Source organism: Caretta caretta, chromosome 13, assembly GCF_965140235.1.
Source record: "Caretta caretta isolate rCarCar2 chromosome 13, rCarCar1.hap1, whole genome shotgun sequence".
Lineage (NCBI taxonomy): Eukaryota > Metazoa > Chordata > Testudines > Cheloniidae > Caretta > Caretta caretta.
The window spans coordinates 22,718,719-22,739,336 of NC_134218.1; the positions used below are offsets into that span (position 1 = coordinate 22,718,719).

Below are 20,618 nucleotides of genomic sequence, written 5' to 3' on the forward strand. Positions count from 1 at the left end.
TTTCCCTGCCTCAATCAATCAGTGGCTTACACTTATATAGCACGCTTCATGCTCATATCTTGGAGTGCTTACAGTCAAATGAAATAAAACAACATACATTACAAAGCAAGGCAAATTAAATAATTCTTTAAGACTTGATTTAAACACAGTCAACAACAGATCAACAAACTAGATGGAAAAAGAAACTCCACTAACATATTCGTTCAACTACATTATCCTACAAGAGAAACAAAAATATTTTCTGTTGGGGTTCATGCTTCAAATGCGAGATGCTACAAGTAGTTATGTGCTGACATTTCACCTCTAGAGATGCGGCTTAGTGCACAGGTCAGATGTGACTTAGTGCACAAAGAAAGATTAGCAATCTTAGTTTAGACCTTAAGGAACATTTATCCAAGTGGTGTCTGCCAGCTGCTGGCCAGACACATTGGACTTTTTTATACAATCAGTTGAGTCCCCCAACCCATTTGAACTGGCTGTGTTTTCCAAGGCTTTCATAGCCAAGAGAGGAGCTGGCATCCATCTGGTGTGAGAGATGTTCTTCTACCCAGAATGACTACAGGAAAAAACTCCCTCTGGCAAAGTCATTTAGGGCCTTACCCAATAGCCCTTTGAAGTCAATGGAAAGACTCCCACTGACTTCAATGGGGTTGGGATCAGACCCTTGGCACTGAGCTCAGCTATTTTTGGCTGGAAGCTACCTCTACTCAGCACTTGACTAACACCTGCTTGTGAGTGAAATGGCCTTTGCTCACATGCAGTCCAGGGCATTAAATGATGGTATGGGTTGTTAGCCATTGAATAAATGTCTGTGCTTTTTTAAAAGGTGGAGAAAGGGAGGGAACATGTGCACATATTCAAGGCTGTGTCTCATTGTAACAATGGCTACTATGTAATATATTACTGAAATTGCTGCTTTCAGTGTGCAGTGATCATGAATCCTGCTATTCCACACACATAATCCTGTTAGTTCACCTCAGATGACATAGGCAAAACACCAAATCAGTTAACTGTCCTCCTTGAACTTTCAAAGTAACGTCTCTGTAAAAAAGCAGCTTTACTATAGCTGAAATGCCTTTGCTTATCCAAGTTACGTCTGCCATGCAGGAAACCATTTCTGCTTTATTTTACCCCATAAAAAGTTAAATTATTAAAAAAAGAAACGGAGCATTTTCTTGAGTGGTTGCAGGTCACTCTGGATCAGTGAGGTTTAACTTTAGTGCATTGTGATGAAATATTAATACTGAGTCAGTGTGTTTATTTCTCCAAGTGTCTGGAGCCGCTGAGTGTTTATGCCCTGAGATTAGCAGGAAGTGTGTCCATGCATAGCAGCCCACTACTTAGAGAGTTCGAGATTTCAGGACTTGAAGGATGTCCATGGCAAATCAGCTGCATCAGATTTCGTGTCAGTTCTGCTGTTAGACGGAGAGTACTCCTTTGAGGTTTAGTTCCCACAGAACAAAACAACAGACTGTCAAGGCACATTTCTTCGTTCCTTAGTCTCCATTGCAAAGTGGTTCAGAGTTATCTGGAGTGGGCAAACATTTAGGTCACAAACTAACCACAAGCAACAACTGAGATGCCGTGGAGTCCCTGCTTATTCTTGCTGATGGCAAAGACTCTCAGTCAAAATGGATTTCTTCATGTTACAGTCTGTAGGAAATTCAATACTTGTTGAAAATCTAACAAGGGGCTCCTTTTCCTGGAAGATTTGAAGAAAAATTAACTCATGACATTGGAAATTGGCTTTATACCAGGCTTTCCGCAGTGTACAGGTCTCACATGGGATATACAAGACATTCAAAATGTCTCACACAAAACATGACAACAGGTGCCCAGAGAAGTGGGACCGGGAGGATAGTTTGCACAGAAGGCTGGGATTCCCAGGTCTGAACCAGTTACAGGGAAGTTGTACCCCATTCACACCCAGCTGGCACTGGTGCACTCAGCAAGCATCCAGAACTTGAGAACAGGAAGTAACTTACTTTTCCTATTCTAAAGATTAGTGAATGAAGGGCAACAGTTAGGATTAGAGGTGAAAAGGCAGGAGAAGGATTCTGAGTTCTGCTTGGAGGCAGGTCCATTTCCCCTATTCCTGTCCAAATGGGAACACAGCTTGGATCTTGGCTGAGAACCTATCTCACATCCCATTTACAGCAGTGCCATCTCAGCATCACTTTTATGTGGAAAGGTTTCTTTCCAGAAGGATGAGTCAGAAAACCAAGGTCCTGACCCCACAGCAATGTTCTGACTCTCTACACTTCCTTGTTATGGTTTCCAGTCTGGCAGCAACAATTAATGCTGAAAGAACTAGAGACGCTTGAAAGGAAACTAGACCAAATTTGGTTTTGCTGTATGGAGGAAATACAGTACAATACATTACAACTTTATTATGCAGGGTGTTTTTCTACAAACTGTAGCCCCAAATGCCTTATAAAGCTAAATACAAAATGTCAGCAAAGAAAGAAGAATTGAGAGATACAAGGAGAAGATATATGTTTAGAGATTAAGCTTGGAAACTGATGTGGCAGAGAGCTATGGGAATGCTGCTGTAGCTGGCACAAGCTGCCAAGGAGAAGGCTGTCACTAACAGTGATAAGACTGATGGAAGGGACAGAGAGGAGGCTAGTGCTAGGTGTGTGCAGAAAGCGATCCAAAGCTCTGAGGTAAGTTGAGCTTTAGCAAGAGTAGCTATCAGAGAAAAGGATGAGACAGGCTCAAAGAAGCAAGAACTAAGATTGCACAGTGGCTATAGTTGCATTAAAGTTTTCCTTGCCCCAGGGACATTTGGCACAACCCCACAGAAGTGGCACCTAACCTATTCCAGTCAAGCATCATGTGCAAAACCACATGACTAAGGTCACACCCAGTCAGAACTTTTAGGGTTCACACACTGGACCCTCTTACAACAGCTCAAATATATCCATCACTCCACCCATTGAAGTTACTCTGGATTTGCACTGACATAAAGGAGCTATGAATATGACCCAATTTATGAAACACAAATACAATGATCATCCTTGTCAGGGGATTGAAGTCCGAACCTGGCAACACCACCCAGTGGTGAGAGTCAGTGGCCAGTGATAGGGGAAGATAGTCCCTCCCTGCTTCCGACCCACGGCCAGTCAAGAGGGCACAGTTGTGCACACATCGTGCAGTGGAGGACCCATATGGACACTACTCAAAAAAGAATAAGACATTTCTTTTTTCTCGTTTGAAAAAGATTTTCATAAACAGCAAGAGGAGAAAAAGGAAAAGATGCAGGTCCCTTTAAGAGCAGAACCCCCTCCACACACACACACACACACACACACACACAAGATTGTCTCCACTTGACATAAACACTTGCAGTATAAGCACTAAGACCCCCACAAAAAAAAAAGAAATTAGACAAGTCATAATAGTACCATAATACAACTATAAAGCAGGAGACTGCTCCAGGCATTTGACATGCATCTTGGCACTTTTAATGAGGAAAAGCAAAAGGCTTAGAGTGCATGGGGGGGGGGGTGTGATGCTGAAGGGCGGGGGGACTTGCTCACTAAAGCCCATCATTCTCCAGGGTTGCAGTAATTCTCCACAGCCAGGCTAACCCCGCCTTGCTCCTCACGCTACATTAGGCATGTTGTACTCCCTTTGGTTTATGGAGGATTGTGGTGCTAAATGAGCTAGAACAGAGCTGCAGTATCAAGGGATGGGATGGCTGTCTCCACCAAACAGCTCCACTAAGTGAGGATTTCTCCATCTTTCTCTCTCAGGATTGAAGCAGGAAAGGAGTCAGACCTTTCCGCCTGATATTTTGATTTACACACACCCCAGCTCCGTGACTGTACCTTTCAGGCCACAGGGAAAGGAGCATTTATCTTGGCTGCCACTAAAGAAGCAATTGTGCTGTATTTTTAATTTCTTAAGGTAGGTCTACACTACTACTTAAATCGATATAACTTGCATTGGTCAGGAATGTGAAAAAGCCACACACATACCCTGAGCGATGAGAGTTACACTGACCTAAGCACTGGTGTGGACAGCTCTATGTCGGCTGGAAAACAAGAATGCTGTTTTTGGTGAAAAATGTCAAGGTTTGGACATTTGTTTTTGTTCCCCATCAGAACAAAAATGAGACCTTTCAAAATGTTTCACAGAAAAAACAAGAGACATACAGAATAACCAATAGCCTGGTGGTTCAGGCACTCACTTGGGATATGGGAAACTCAGTTCAAGGTCCTCCTCCAGATCAGGGACTTGAACCTGCGTCTCCTACCTCCCATGTGAAGGCACAGACCAGCAGGCTATTGGCTAGTCCGGGGGTATTGCTCCCTCTTGCCATGCTGAATCTGAGAAACAGTCCCACTGAAAGTTTTATCACAATGGCTACGTTTCTGTGAAAAGTTTCAGGTTCGATAAATCCGCATTTTCTGGCTAAAAATGTTTAATCAAAAAATTCTCGACTCACTTTACTTAGGGGGTTAAATCCCATTTTCAAAGGTGACTCAGGCACTCAGAAGCCTAAGTCTCACTCAAACTAAAGATGGCCCATGACAAATTGGATATTTTTAAAACCTGGCCCCTCTTTATCTGTGCAGTACATTACACACCACAGATATAGGGCAAATATATGCCTTTTCCCAATAAGCATTACCCCCTTCCCTCCAAATCCATGTTTTTTATTGAAAAATGTCACAAAAGCAGCTCAGAAGGGGAAGTAGGGCTGAGCTGACTGATAAAGGGAGTCCTCTATCTAAATCACTAGTTCAGTTCTGGTATGGTAATCAGAAGATAATGTTAAGTCACTACCATCTGATGCTTGGTGGTGTAATGAGTTGGTGGTCTTGGTTCATGGTCTACATGCTTACATACTATGGTGAGGGGTTTTGTATAAAAACCTAAATAGAACAGAACACAGGTCCAGAAGTATTACTGAGAGTTCATTCCCCTCAGGAAATCTGAGCTTAATTCTTAGCTCTTCTTAGGTAGCCTTGGGAAAATAATTCCACCCCTCAGTTCCCCATCTGTAGACAGGGAACAACACTTCCTATTTCTACCCTTTGTCTATCTTGTCTATTTAGACTGTAAACTCTTTGGGTCAGGGACTGTGCCTCACTATGTTTGTATGGATCTCTGCTGAGACCTTTTAGGTGCTATCATACGTGAATAAATAGAGCAAACAATCTAAGTGGAATCAAGTAACTGAGACTAGATTTTGGATCAGTGCCTGTAATTCTGCTGCAGAGCCTGAACAAAACTAAACATTCCTCAGTGTTATCCACTCAGGGGAGCATGCAGGGTTAACATGCTGGAAAGCCAGGCCTTCTCCTACTGATCTAGCTTTGTAGAGTTTGCATAACATGGCACCGTCTGCTATAGCCCGTTCACCTTCTGTACGACATCTACAGCAATCAAGACTTAGGGCAATTAAATGGGATTTCTTAAGTGGCAGCGAAAGAATGTTAATTGATGTGTGAAATATAATTATCCTCCTGGGCTCCTCAGCTTTCTCTTGTTCGTGACTGGTTTTGATTAAACAGCACTACTTTCCAGGCCCTATTGTGTCCATGCGCCCACTCTTTTCTTCTTCACACAAGCCTGCATATGGAGAGAAATCTAAAGAGACTGTAGCCTTGTGCATCACAAAGATTTTCTCAAGGCAAAAAACAAAAGGGGGTGGGGGTGGACAGGAAGAAATCAGCCACCCTTCTTGGTATTTGGGTCCTTCATTGAGTGCTGTTTTTGGGTCAGAGCCCTGCATCTGGACTCCAGCTCATGCCAGCTGAAAAGGAAACTTTTATTTTGTTTGCTTAAAAGGCAACAAATCTCTGTTTAAAAAGGCAATCCAAGGGGATTTTGCAGGGACTTGACCCGATTGGTCCGGAAAGTAAATTAAATGAGGTGTGGCCAAAGCCTTCTCGAAGCGTGCAAGAAAATACTTTCTTACCAGGATGGTCAGGAAACAAGAGGGCGGGATCCTATGTGTACTGCTAAGCATCACTGCTAAATCATTTTCCTTATTTTCGTTCTGGTGGGCTAGTGTAATGCACTCCACATGGACCTTTATAGCCATCCAGGCGCATCTGTATATCAGGACATGAGAAATGTGAGGAAAAATTAGAACTAAAACCTACAGAGAGATTTTTTCAGACCAAATCTCTGGATCATTATTTTTTTTAAGCTTTGAAAGGTGCCAGTCTGGCAGTCCTTCAGGCTGATTATTTTTCAAACTGGTACAGTATAGGCAGCAACACGGCAAGGCTCCCTATTTTGCCTCAGAACTGACGTGGGGCAGCTGTCTGACCTCATACTCCAGTCATTCCTTGGCCTCTTTGCTGAGGTCACCAGCTGTGATATACAGTAGGCATTCTTTAAAAGTTAATTCTGGTTTGGATGATATTACTGATTTCAGAAAGATTCTGTATATTTAAAATAGAGACTACCAGTCAGGTAATTTTCCCCGAGTCTAAGTCTAGAATCTAAACCAGGGTTCAGCAACCTTTGGCACATGGCCTGTCAGGGAAATCTGCTGGTGGGCTGGGACGGTTTGTTTACCTGCAGTGTCCACAGGTTCGGCCGATCGCAGCTTCCACTGGTCGCGTTTGCTGTTCCAGGTCAATGGGGGCTGCGGGAAGCTGTGGCCAGCATATCCCTCGGCCCACACCGCTTCCTGCAGCCTGGAACGGCAAACTGCTGAGAGTGGGAGCTGTGATCTGCCAAACCTGCAGTTGCTGCAGGTAAACAAACCATCCCGGCCCGCCAGTGGATTTCCCTGACAGGCCGTGTGCCAAAGGTTGCCAATCCCTGATCTAAACAATAGGGTCCTGTCAATAACTAGGGCTCCCGGGTGCTACAATAATGCAAACAACAACAAAACAAGACTATCCATTATCTTTAGAAGAGGGACCCTGTGTTTTATTTTGTCTGTGAAGTAGTAGGCATGTTAAACTCTCCACAAAATGCTTTTCACATACACAAACAGTTAAAACCCCCTATATTTAAGCAGGCAATTTCTTCAACAGGCTGGGAAGGCAGAAAGTGAGCAAAAGATTGCTCTTATTTCTATTCTTAAATATTAGATGGTATTTAAATAGTATGGTAACAGGTGGCAAATCCTGCTGGCCCATGGAGAGACTGGGTTAGATCACAAACAAACTATCTAGACCTCACTCAACACTGTAGCCTATAGGTCTTTCCCATGGCAGTGCAGAAAATGGCTCCCAGGCTAGTATTCCCATTATAAGGAACTTTAAGTGCTTTTTGTGTATTTTTTTTTTATGGAGTATCATGTGCTTTTTTAAGTTAGACTGCAGGTTTTGGAGGCCGTATTGGAATTCCCTATGCTTCCATCTATGAATCAGCTGGAGGGGATTGGTCAAGAACCAGGCTACTTTCCATCATGGGCAACCCAGGAGTGAAGGATGGTGTCCCTAGCCTGTGTTTGCAGAAGCTGGGAATGGGCAACAGGGGATGGATCACTGGATGATTACCTGTTCTGTTCATTCATGTTGGAAGACAGGATAGTGGGCTAGATGGACCTTTGGTCTGACCCAGTATGGCCACCTTTATGAAGAAATAATCTTGGTTTCACAACCTGCTACCACTAGGACTGACTAAGGCTTCCTTTAATATTTAAATGCTTTACGGGTTAATTTTCTGGTGGAAATAACTGACTTCAGGACAAGGTCCGCTTCTTAGACATTATAGTGAGCAATCAGGCCTTCTAAACAGCTGCCTTTCAAAGTGTCCTGACTAAAGAGTGTCATGCTGGTGTTCAGATAGTACTGCATATCCTCATTGTGTTTATTCTCCATCAGCAACTTCCATATCAAATTTGATATTTCCAAGCCAAAACAAACGGTTGATCTGTCAACAGTGGAAGTTGCATGTGGAATCTAAGAAGTCAAAGTATGTCTTTTGGGCTCCGTACATTGCTGATAACTACAAAGATTCCAGAATCAGAATGCAGCTGGTAATTCTGAAGGATATTTTCAAAGGCACACAGGACAGTTAGGTACCTAACTCGTTGACTAACTCCCATCTCTGCCTTTGAAAATCTCTCCCCTATATCAGTGGATGAGACAGAAGAGGATACATTTTGGTCTCCTGCAGCCACGTGGACTCTGTAGGGAAACAAATACTAGTTGTCATTAAAATGAACAGCTCTAACTTGGGAGACACGTGAGGGAGGTTCTCAAAACAAAGCCAAGTACTTATTCACGTAACTGCTATTAGTGTTAATGGGATAAGCACAGTTAAAAAAACATGCATCAAGTAGAGAGCCAACCCTAAGGAAAGCACAAAAGGGAGGAAACCAGGTGCCACTGAGAGTCACTTTTGTGTCCATTACCATGGCTGCTAATTGTAGGTCTCTCTCCTTCTGTCAGGGCCTAGGAGGAGATATCCTATTCCCGAATAAGAAAGAAAGGCAGAACTCTCTGAACCAGAATCCAGTAAAGACATAAATAAGGAAGGCAACATATAATATCTGGAATAAAATCCAAGCACATGACCGATACAACAGATAAGTATCAGCAGAATTACAGAGGAGAGAAAGCAAAGCCTATAACATTGTTTGCTCCAGCCACCCTGAAGAAAAATGTTACAAGAATAATAAATTAACTTCTCCCAATTTAGTAAGGAATAATGAAAGTTAAACTGGCTCTGTAGCATCTTTACTGGGTGCTGTATATCTGATAGACAGGGACCTTGTTACAAAATACTGCATATTCTTGTTCTTTTAAGTCATGTGAATTTCTCTGTCATTAAGATGAAATGGATTGTATTAAACAAAGTAGTTAAGATAAGAATGTATGGATTGTGCAAGCCACCAAAAACAGGCTGAGGTCAAAAGTATTTTTTTTTTCCTTCAAGGGGAGGCATTATTTACACCTAACAAGTCAAACATATTTAAATTAACTGGAGAGACCAATATTTTTTGAATTAGTTGCATGATCATTTCCCAGAACATTTGAATTCTTAGACAGTCTCACCATATGTTGCTCGGAAGTCCCCATGGATGGGTTGCAGCGCCAGTAGGGATCTGTTTCAAATCAACCCATTTTGTAGAGTGTCTGAGGAGGGAGATATTTATGACTTGGGATCTGGTGATTTGTACCTACGGATATTCTCAAGTAGCTTTCCAATAGATCTTATTGGAAAAGCAAAACAACACCACTCTTATTCATTAACATTATCTATTCTGTGGCATTTTGCAATATGCATTTTTGAGAATCCCAATTCTTTTTACGAACAATAGACAATTATTAACATCTCATGTCCTCAGAGTACTGGACAAACATTTTACAAAATGAATTAACTACCCCTAGGAGCAAGAGAAATATTAACAACTTTGTTTTATACATGGGAAAACTGAGGCTGCACAGAGAGGTTAAGTCACTTGCCCAAACCCACACAATGAGATATATGACAGAAGCAGAATTAGAACTCGGGAGTTCCTGGCTCCCAGTCCAGCACTGATTTGACTAGACCATGCTGCTTGCTCAGCTTTGTATAGTTACACTATGCAGTACAAGTTTGTTAAACAGAATATAACCTCCTTGTTGCATCAAAAATGTAGCTTTTTAATGGCCCAGCTGGCTTCCCTCCCAACATTAAATCATTCTAGGCTCCCTGCTGCATTTTAATGGTTAACCCACACACACAATGCCTTTTCTTTGAACCTTTACATCTCCCCACTCAGCCACTGAGAAGGAGGGCCGATAGGGGTTGCATGAGAGAGAAGGTGGATGAATGGGGAGAAATATGAGACACAAGGCTGATGATGTCCATGGCATAGTAGTTGGGACAGGGGGATTCAGGAGAGAAAGTACAGGGCAATGATGTGACATTCAGAGTGTGGGTATTATGGATCCAGTTCAGGAAGGTATCCCTGTACAGGAATAGCCACATGGTCCATCTCCAGTATCCTGTCTTCGACAGTGACCAGCATCAGTTGATTCAGAGATAGGAGTAAGGATCGTCACAATAGGGAATCTGGGATGATCTGCCCCTCATGAAACCCTCCTCCTAACCCCTAAGAGCTACAGATTGGCTAAAGCCCTGAAGCATGAGGTTTCGCGGCTGTTCTGTTTTTAGCATTAACTCTAACAGCTCTGGATATTCCTGCTATGCACTCGTTAAGTGTCCAGTCCCTCTCTGAATCTCGCCAAGTCGCTGCTGTCAATGAGATCTTGAAATCAAAGGGACGGTTGCAGATGTTTGAAGTTAAGCACACGCCAGAGTGAGGTCTTGAACAGGGATGGGTTTATGAATGTGTTTAAGGGTAGGGCAATAAGGAGCAGGGAACTGCGACTATCTTGGAGGATTCGAGGAGAGATATGAGCACTAGTGGCAACCACTGAGGGTGAGCTGCACAAGCAGAGTAATCCAAGTGGTCAAGGCCTCCCTGCTTTCCAATACAAATGCACAGTATTTAGCCATTGATTTGTTACACATCAGAAGAGAGTTAGGGCCTGATTTTTACAATTGGCCACCATTTTTGTGGGCACAATTTTGCACCTTTGCATCTGGAGACAGTGAGATACACAGCTACCTGTCTGAGCCTATGTCTCTCCTGCCAGTAGTTAGCAACTTCACTTATATTTGCTCCAAAAATGGAATGCAAGTTCAGAAAAATTAGCACATTTATTTGTGCGCACAAAACTGCACCAACTAAAGTCAAGGCTAGATGAGGCCTGGCTGAAAAGTCAAGTCCATCTCATTAAAGCCCAAATATTTATGATAAAGGCTATAAGTATCTCTCCCTTTAAATCACTATTGTATCAGAGCACAAACTCAAGAGTTCCTAATATAGGGATCTTATACTACCATTACCACAAATCTTTGCTGCAACAGAAGGAAGAGAGGAGCCCTTACTAAACTACAACTACTGTACAGAACGCTCCTCAGCAACATGGGCTACTGCAAGCACGTCAGAACTGTCCTCCATTCTTTACACAGGCTTCCCATAGAATATCAGGTCAAATTCAAGGCCTCAGTCCTTCTTTTCAAGGCATTCATTGGCCTAGGGCCAGCATATCTTAAAGGTCATCTACAGCTCTAGGATAAGGACCATGGTCAATAACTCTACTCCTCTTGCACAATGATGCTTTCTACCATAAGGGTGAAGCTCATCTGCAGGAGACAGAACTTTCTTAGAGCTGATCCTAGACTGGGGAAAGAACTCCCACAGGAACTAAGGACCATCACCATCTCGCCTCATCAACTTCCACTCCAAATGCAAGTTCATTTCTCTTACTAGCAAACATAAATGTAGAGCATCACGTACATATAAAAACAAACAAAATCCCAAGAACAAAAGGCAACCAAAAGGAAACAGTACACAGCATACACAATTCTCTTCTGGGAAGAGGATGAGAGAAAGAACAGATCACATGTGACACATTAGTCATGTCACTTAATGCACTGCTGGAATGTAATCCTCAGATACTATAATGATGAGGGCTATAAGGAATAGAATAGAATGATGGCCACATTCAGTTTCCAGCTGGCCAAAGACTTGCTGTATCACCTTGAGCAAATCAGTTCATCTGTGCCTCAGTTTCCCTATCAGCAAAATGTCAATACACTTTCCCCCCCTGCTCTTTGTCATGTCTATTTAGATTGTAAGTTCTTTGAGTCAAGGGAAGTCTCTTATTATGTATTTGTACAGCACCTAGCACAACAGATCCTCAATATCAATTGGGCTATCTATGTATTACTATGATATAAACAGTAACTAATATTTTGGTCACATTTCTCTATAAGAAGAAGCTTCAAAACCACTGTCTAAATTTCAGTTCCATCTCTTCATTTGCGTGTGGCAGAACAGGCTTCGCACTTGGTGAATTTTCAGATTGGTGTGCTGGTCACAACAGGCACAAATATTTTTTAAACCTATCACCTCAGGCCCATTATACCAAGCCAAGTCCTTGGATTAGGTTACATCACCCACCGGTTTGGTGTATTCACTAGCTGTTCAGAAAACTGCCATGGCCTGTACCAACTTTGTTGTCAGATCAAGGCCAGCAAAATCTGGCATCACATGCCAGGAGCTTGGCCTGCATCCCAGTCACGTCTGAGGTGTTAGAGATCTGAGAATTTAAAGAGGGAAATAAGCAAATGAAAACCAATAAATAAAATAAACAAAGGAAAGGGGGAGTTTAAGGGAGGGGTAAGGGAAGAAACATACGGGCCCTACTGGAGATGAAAACTTTGTTCAGTATCCAAAATTCGAAGCAGCTCTTCTGTGGGTTGGCTTGTGCTTTTCTACAAACAAGCTGGCCCAGCTTATAACCTGTATCAATTTATCATACACACCAGCAGTGCCAGAATTCATACAGATCTCTGCCCTGCTGTTTGCTAAGCATTTAAAAGACAAATAATTGTGTGTAAACTGCTGGTCAGTCACTTGTCAAGAAGCGCCTTTCAGTTATTCAAATCAAAACATTTCTGCCTCCTCCCCCACCCTCTTTTCCCCAAGAGTAAGTGATGCGTCTTGGCAGCTTCTGATAAAACCCAATGCTTAATAATTAGAATGCAAGCTGAGCTCAACCCTGGAATGTCCATGATGTGCAGAGGAAGCCCGGCCTTATGGCTAAATCCACCATATGTCCTGAGAAAGGGAACAAGACACACGGGGGAGAAATGGGTGTTGTAAAAAGCGCAAGATCACTTTTGTTTTTCTACTACACATGCACACCAGCTAGAGCTACTTTTAAATGCAGTCTCATGCTCATGAAGCAGAGTGATTCTAATTAGCACCAAACCCTATTTATTCACTATGGTAAAAAGAGAATCTTTATTACATGTCACACAGAGGTCACCTATGTTTGAATTAAGTGACAGTGTATGACTGCCACCATGGGATGTCACCAGGGAATGAACCCAAGACCTGCACTCCTAAAAGCTTGTACCGCTGCCACTTGAGCTAAAAGATTAACTCCTTTAGTGTGTAGCTCTAGTAAATTTATACTGTCTGTGGACCAGCCACTAGAGGTGACACACAACACATGCTGAACAACATATTACAGTGCCACCGGTGTAACAGGATGCTGCACAAGACTAGCTAGCCAGCCTTGACAAACCCACAGAGCTCCAAAGGCAGAAGAGCTCAACATGGTTTTCATATGGCACATTAATCAGCCATATCCAGTATGTATCCAACTTTCTGTTGATGAATGGCTAAATCATCGGAGGTTGTGGGGTGAAATGCAGCCAGTGCCCAGTGATGTCTCGGAGGATGAAACCCAAAGTTGCATTGACCTTTTCTACTACCATCTCCCACTGCAAACAAGTCTAATCACTTGTCTTTTGTCATTGCTAAGTCTCTCACACTTTCTTCCTCCCACAAACAATGTGTTTCAGACTGTTTTTCTCCAACTGTATTCACTTGGGATTTTCCCAAGATATATTCAATTTTGTTATTTCTATATTTCTGATCTCTCTCTTGTATCATCACTTATTGTTACCAGTTTTGTTGTTTTGATGCAGAAGGACAAGGGACTCATTGTTTAAACAAAAAGGGAGTATAGCTGGATTTGCCTTTGCTGCACCCCTTTGTGGCCTGTCAGGACACAACTCACTGAGTCATGCGGTCTCCACTAGTAGGTCCCTGTCTCTCACAGGATCCAATGAAGTAGTTATTTTAGCCCTCAATCCAAGGCACACATCAGTCCTACCCTTTCCGGGGTGTTATAGTTCAAAAGAAATCTGGAAAAACCACAACTCAAGGATCATCCAATGAACCTTCAGTAAGACCCCGGTCTTCTATTCAGAGCCTGACTTCAAATAATCTGTACTCTGGCCAGGCTCATAGAGTCTGGTCATCCCTTCCACCAGGAGACCCAACTAATCAGCAAACTGCCTCAGTCTTTGGACTGCAATTAGGCTTCTCTCACATCAGGAGAAGCAGAGCTTCGCTCTCCCTGTTCAGCCCTGAAATGGTTTAAGTCTCCTCCTTTTAACTCTCTTCTCCATGTCTGACATCTGCAGCAGGTGTAGCATTGCAGAGCCAATTGTGTCCACATGCTCTCGGTAATCCTCTCCTTTACATTGTGGGGACTCTCTGCCCCACTGCAGGATTCTTGTGAAATAGATTGTTCTTGTTGCTTTGTACCTGACCAATGCACCCTCAGGGCCAGATTTTCAAGTGGCATAAATGGATATAGCTCTGTTGACTCCATTAGAATTACACCACTGTACACCAATGGAGGATCTGGTCCTCTATATTGTGAATAATTTGCATATGCAGTTACTACAGTTGCAATCTGCAAATGCAAATGGTCGCTTGGACACATCACTGGCCACTTGCAAATACAGTATTAAACACCAGATATTAGCAGATTCCAGAAAGCTATTAACAAGCAAGTAGGATGCATAACTAGCCATCTATATATGTGCAGATGCTCAATTTGTGCACTCACTCCTTTGTGTGCACAAACTAGGCATGCAATTGTACCTGTATTTTCACATGTGCAATTGGACACCACATTTTTTGAAAATCAGACCCATGTCTTGCAGCCAAAATTTTGAAAGAAAGTTGCAGGTGAAACATGTTAAAAGAAACTTGGAATGGCAAATTTTCAAATAGTTTCTGTAAGGAATTCTGAACAGCATAGTCAATAGCATGACATTCAAATTCCAAATTGGGAACAGAATATCTAATTTTGAATCCAACGTGCAATTAGAAATTTGCGCTGTTGTCGATTAGATTATTACATTAAGTCAAACCATCAGCAAAGAGAAACAATGCCACATGGCTTATATAACTAACAGTGAGATTTGAGACTTCTACACTCCACCACCCCTCACCCACAGCAGGAAGTCTCAGAGCCCAGGTCAACTGACTAGGGCTCACGCTAGGTAGATTAAAAATAGCAGTGTAGACATTCCCATTTGGTCTGGAGCCTGGGCTCTGAGACCCTTCCCTCTCCCCTCCCCAGGTTTTAGAGCCCAGGCTCCACTCCAAGCAGGAATGTCAACACCACAATTTTTAGCCTTGTAGCACAAGCCTTGAGAGACCAAGTCAGTTGACCTGGACTCTGAGACTGGCTGCTGCGGGGTGTTTTTTGTTGTTGTTGCTGTGTAGATGTACCCTTTGCACAATCACACATGTTGTTCATAAACCATCTATAGATTAAATATTATTCACTGAAGAAATTCACAATAATTTAAAGTAATGAATGTGCTAAAAAACTTTCTTGTTTCATTACAGATAATTCTCAGACATCAAAAGGTGTAAAGTGTGTGTTATTTCTTTCAAATCTTTCACCCAGCTCTACTAATGAACAGTGGGAAATTTACTCAGTACTGCTTCTACTGCATGTGCAAAGTCTGAGGCCTTGGCTATTTTAAGAAAATTCACACTGCTATAACTGCTTCCAGTGCAACTTACACCTACACAGCTTCCTCTGGTAATTTACTGTAGTAAGTTGCACGGGTGCACAGCCCACTTCATGTGGAAGCTGCTCACCTACATCAGCGTAACTCCATTGATGCAGTGGCACCAGTGTGACTCTCTAAAATGGAGACAGAGCTTGAGTGTTTGCACTTAGAGATTCACCACACTTGTGTCATTTTTTCACATGTACATTTATTCCTGTCTGTTATTAGCATATCACCTGTGGGTGAACACTTTTCACAAAACGATCATTGTATCATTTGAGTCCTTGTCCTCAAAGAAAACCTGCACAACACTCTCAAAAGACAAGCCTGGGAGCTTAAATTCATAACTTTGCTAGACACTAAAAATCATGGTCTTAATAAAGACACTGGATTTATGTCTTAATACAACAATCTGTAACCCCCTACCCTGCCTTTTTTTTTTTGTCCTAGGACCACAGAGATGTTAACTGGCCCTTTTACCTTGAAGTGTCCCTTAGAATATGTGCTAACTACTTATGCTAAACTATCTGTTTGACCTTGTAATTAGCTATGACACTCTGACTACCTATCCCAGACCCAAGAAGAGGTTGGTGTAGCTCAAAAGCTTGTCTCTCTCACCAACAGAAGTTGGTCCAATAAAATATATTACCTCACTCACCTTGTCTCACTAGCCGTTTTAACATTTATGCCCATCTCAAGGATTTTTAACGCCTATTAAATCCTTGAGAATCAGAAGCAGCTCTTTTGAAAAAAAAAATCCTATGAATAATCTTTTCAGCCTTTAAAATTCTCTCACTTTGGCTTTAAAATTCACATCTTGCTGATGCAATTCTGTGCTTGGAGATAGTATCTTGCAAAACTTAGTTGACAGGGCAGAAGCACATCTGCTTCCATTTTCATAACTATCTTCACAGTGGAAAAAACTTTTTCATAATTAAAGCTTAGGATGTATAGAATATTGTGGAATGTGGCAAAAGTTAATGTGGGAAATGTATTTTTTATTGTGATCTCCATTTTCCTCTGTCCTGGATATTAAGGTAATTTTAGAGGGAAGGATTTTGCTGTTTATGTTTCGATGAGAGGCAATCTCCATCATGAAACTTCTCCTAGCAGCAACCTGAAAGAACCAACTTTTATTCCCACACAGCCACTGGCTCAAGCTAAGCAGTAAGAATGTGCAGTAATATCAAAATGGGGCAAGTGCTGCACTAAAGTGTGCTAAAATCGTAGCCAATGCCAGTTGTGCATTACTTCCCCATCAAATAAAGGGGCTAGCCTTCAATGTGAAGTAGGGGCGTGCTGAATTTCAAGGCCCAGAATTCAGCCACTTTTGCTGGAGTTGGAACTAAAAAAAAAAAAGTGTAGTTAGAATTTTTTTCTTGACACATGGATTGTGGGGAGTTTTTGCTCTCTCATAATTCAAAAAAATGACTAGATGGATTTTGCACATTTTTTTTTCAGGCCATCACCAAACAGAACATTTCAGTCATGCAGGCGTGAGGGATTGTAAGCCTCAAACACAGGCCCTCAGGTCCCCTGTTAGGGTTCAGACCATGGCTGTCACCTAGTAGCTCACCTAAACTGCTGGAGAAGGGGGCCCGTGAAGCTCTAGCTCACAAAGAACTCCACCCATGAAGCTTCTGATTGGGGGAGATATCCAGTCCCATCGATTGGCTGCAACCTTCTAATTAAACCCAAAAGAGGCACTGGAAGTTGTCTGAGCAGCTAGATTAATCCCTGAGTGGCTGTTACTATGGACCCTGCCTACTTGCCTGAACCCTGCCTGTTCCTGTTCTCTTAATCCCAGACAGACATCTGCTCCCAATACTCCTGGGGAATTCTATGCCATTGCACAATTTTGCAGAATTCCCTGTTTCCCACACAGAATTTCTGGCTGCCACTAGGGGCCGCTGGACTCAGTGAGCGGAGCTCTGAGACTGGCGGGGCTGGATGCTGCATGCGCTTTGATCCCCATTCTGCAACGGACAGGAGAGGGTCTGGAAGACCCAGCCAGCTCTGGCAAAGGGTGCAGAATAGGATGACCTGCTGACTAGGCCGTTAAAAGTCCAGTTGATGGGGCTGGGGAGCTAAGCCAGGCTGGTCCCTACCTCTCTTGGCTCTGCGCTGCGCTCCGGAAGCAGCCAGCAGGTCCAGGTCCAGCTCCCAGGTGAGGGGGCGGGTTACGGCACTCTGCGTGCTGCCCCCACCCCGAGCACTGGCTCCACAAGGTGGGCCAGTACTGGGGTAAGTGAATGGGGGCAGGGACTCAGATCCTTATATCACTCTGTTCAGCAGGGTACTGTGTACATAGAGAAACTCCCATACTATGGTGGGACAAATCGCCCACTTACAAGTGGGTGAATGTTTCCAAAAGTTCTCAGCATATGAAAACAGGGTGTCATAATGGAAACTCTTCTGCAACCCTAACTGTAGAGTGGTTGCCATCAGCACTGACTATATTATATGGATCTATAGAGATACATATAGTGAAAGTGTTGTGGATTATAGTGGCTTTGTTTTGTTTTTTGAATAAAATTATATGCTGTAGTCCATCAGCAGAGCTCGCTGACTAGAACTTTATCTCAAGGAAACTTTGTCCTCATACTGCAAAAGGAAACCAAAATAGAGGCTTTGGCAGTCCGAAGCTTTCCTAGCAGCCCACTCATAATAAACCATAGGAAAGGACATGATGGCCTACTTTTAAAGGAGTGGACTGCCAAATCCCAAAATAATAAGAAAAAAATATATGGTGTAACAAAAAAATGCCTTTAGGTTGTGGAAATTATGACTTGATGACATCCCTCACCCCTTTTGCTTATGATCTTGCTGCACATATACAAGACCTTAATTATAGAGCTGAAATCAACAATCAGGCATAGAACATGTTTTCCGCCAGAATAAAAAAATAATCCAAGTGTAGGGAACCTAACATGCCTCGAACCAGGGTAGTGGAGTGGATGCTGAGCTCAGGGAAAAGGTTGACTTTCGAGGTCTGTCACGAAGAAAGGAACAGCCCCTCAGGGCCTTTATAAAAGAGTTTGACTTCCATGCACATCTGAGGTCTATCCTACCCATGGGCCCTGTCACAAAAAAAGGAAGCAAAGTATTCCCACACACCAGCTACACCACTGAGGCCTCAAACCCTCAATCCAAGCTGCTCGGAAGTCACAAAAATAGACTCCATGATAACATACGGGCAGTGTTGTAATATTATAATAAAAGGAAACACAGGAGCCAAGTTCTGTCCTCAACTACATCAGCGTAAAGCTGCAGCAACTCCACTGGAACCAGCGCAGTTATTCCAGGTTTAGCCTGCTCTAGATGATGAAAGTGACTCAAAACCAGCGGCACTGAGGGAAAATGGATTTACACAACGGAGTCTTACGTGCATATTTTCTTTACCTAAGCTGAACCTCTCTAGCCATAACTCAGGTAGGTCCCGGTTATTCCCATCTCTGGGTTGGGAGAGCCAGCCTGCAGCTCTGCTCCTGCCTTGAAGCCAGCCCTGGCCTGGTCTTGCCTCATGGCAAGTAATCCAGTCCTAACCATCAGCTTCAATTCCTGACTTTGACTGACCCTTGGCTTGGGCACCTGGCCTCTGACTCCAGCTCTGACCCTTGGCTGCAGCCACTGCACCTGACTCCTGCTCCAACCTCTGGGCACGACCCTCCACATCCTTGGGTCTGTCGGTCTGGATGTCAGTCTCAGTCTGCTGACAACTCATTCAACTCCCAGCCTTCCTTCCTTCGGCCAGCATTTTTAAGGTTTAGAATCCTTTTTGGTCTGAGGCTTTGGTCTGGGAAGAATACACCTTGGCAGACTAGCTGGAGCCAGGCAGGGGGTATCCCCAATCGATAGCGTCTCTATTGTTTCCCCACATAGCTTTATCTTTGTCATTGTTTCTTTTGCTGTTGGTTTCTCCCGTAACAGCCTCCTTTGATTTAATTCCTGGCAGTCAGGCAGATTAATATCAGACAGGAACTGAGGGCATATGATAGTTATAAAAAAATACCACACAGCTCCCTCATTGTCCAGACCCAAATGGCTAGACCACTGGAGTAGTCTGCACTGCGCCAGGCTATGTAGTCTTATGCTACTTAAGAGCATACAGACGTTGGTAACAAGACAGCATTACACATTGTCAATAATTTTCCTCTTTACCTCTCCTAAAGCAGACCAATCAGAGAAATTTTTTTTAGGGAATTTCTCTGTGCTTGAAGCGAGAACTTTTTTCTCAGGCAAAAATGGTAGCTATAGACACTAGAGGTAAAGCACATTAGTGATCAATTGCAGCAAATGATAGACTTTCTCAGGCCTCCAGTCACCTCCAGGTGGTGAGACCCTCACATACTTTCTCCACTGAAACAAAACACTTCCTCCCAAGCATTGGCCACTGTCAGAAGACAGGATACTGGGCTAGATGGACCATTGGTCTGACCCAGTGCGGCCGTTCTTATGTTCAGACATCTATAGTTTTTCCAATGCATTCAATTTTGTGTATGTGTGTAGATACACAACTCCAGCAAGCACAAAGGAGTAGCACAGACCACAGTTTTGAACCATGCTATGATGCTTAGAATTTAACTGGTGACTTTTGGATCCCAAAGAAATAAGCTTTCCTCAGGACGTAAAAGAAAATCTTTGCTACACCAGCACCTATGCCTTCTTTTCTAATGCCTGGTCCACCCTTAAAATTTAGGTTGACATAACTACAGCGCTCAGCAGTGTTAAAAATCCACACCCGTGAGTGTCATAGTTACCCCACCTAACCCCTGGTGTAGACACAGCTAGGTTGACAGAAGAATACTTCTGTTGAACTAGCTATCACTGCTTGGGGAGGTGGTGTTCCTACATGGATGGAAAAACCCCTTCTGACACTGTAGGCTGTGTTTTGCTGGCATAGCTATGGCACTGCAGCTAAACTGATAAGTGCCCATAGTATAGACAAGGCCTAATCCTTTAGTTACCAGAGCATTAGGCTATTCTAATTTCCCCTCCCACTCCCCCACCATCACACACACACACACATGCACCACTACCATTCACTCTCTCTTTAGGGCTATGGTACTTTTCCTTTAAAGAAAACCTCTCATGTTATTTCTTCCAGATGACAAGTATATTACAGTTTTGGCATAGATGAGTCTGTGTCACTATCACCATGCAAGAACAAGACTTGTTTGTTTGGACTTGTTACCCCAAATCAGGACTGAACTCTGAGTGATGTGGTCAGAGGGTTGATGCCCCAA

The 20,618-nt window shown here is 43.0% G+C and overlaps 1 long non-coding RNA gene across 1 annotated transcript in view; it reads right to left on the reverse strand.

Annotated features, from left to right (window-relative positions):
* Positions 1–5,961: 5,961 nt before the first annotated feature.
* LOC142068732 (uncharacterized) overlaps positions 5,962–20,618 on the reverse strand; it is a 211,079-nt gene continuing 196,422 nt past the window's right edge. Inside the window, exon 5 of the long non-coding RNA XR_012664638.1 lies at positions 5,962–6,068. This is a non-coding gene — a long non-coding RNA (uncharacterized LOC142068732). The remainder of the gene's footprint in view (positions 6,069–20,618) is intronic.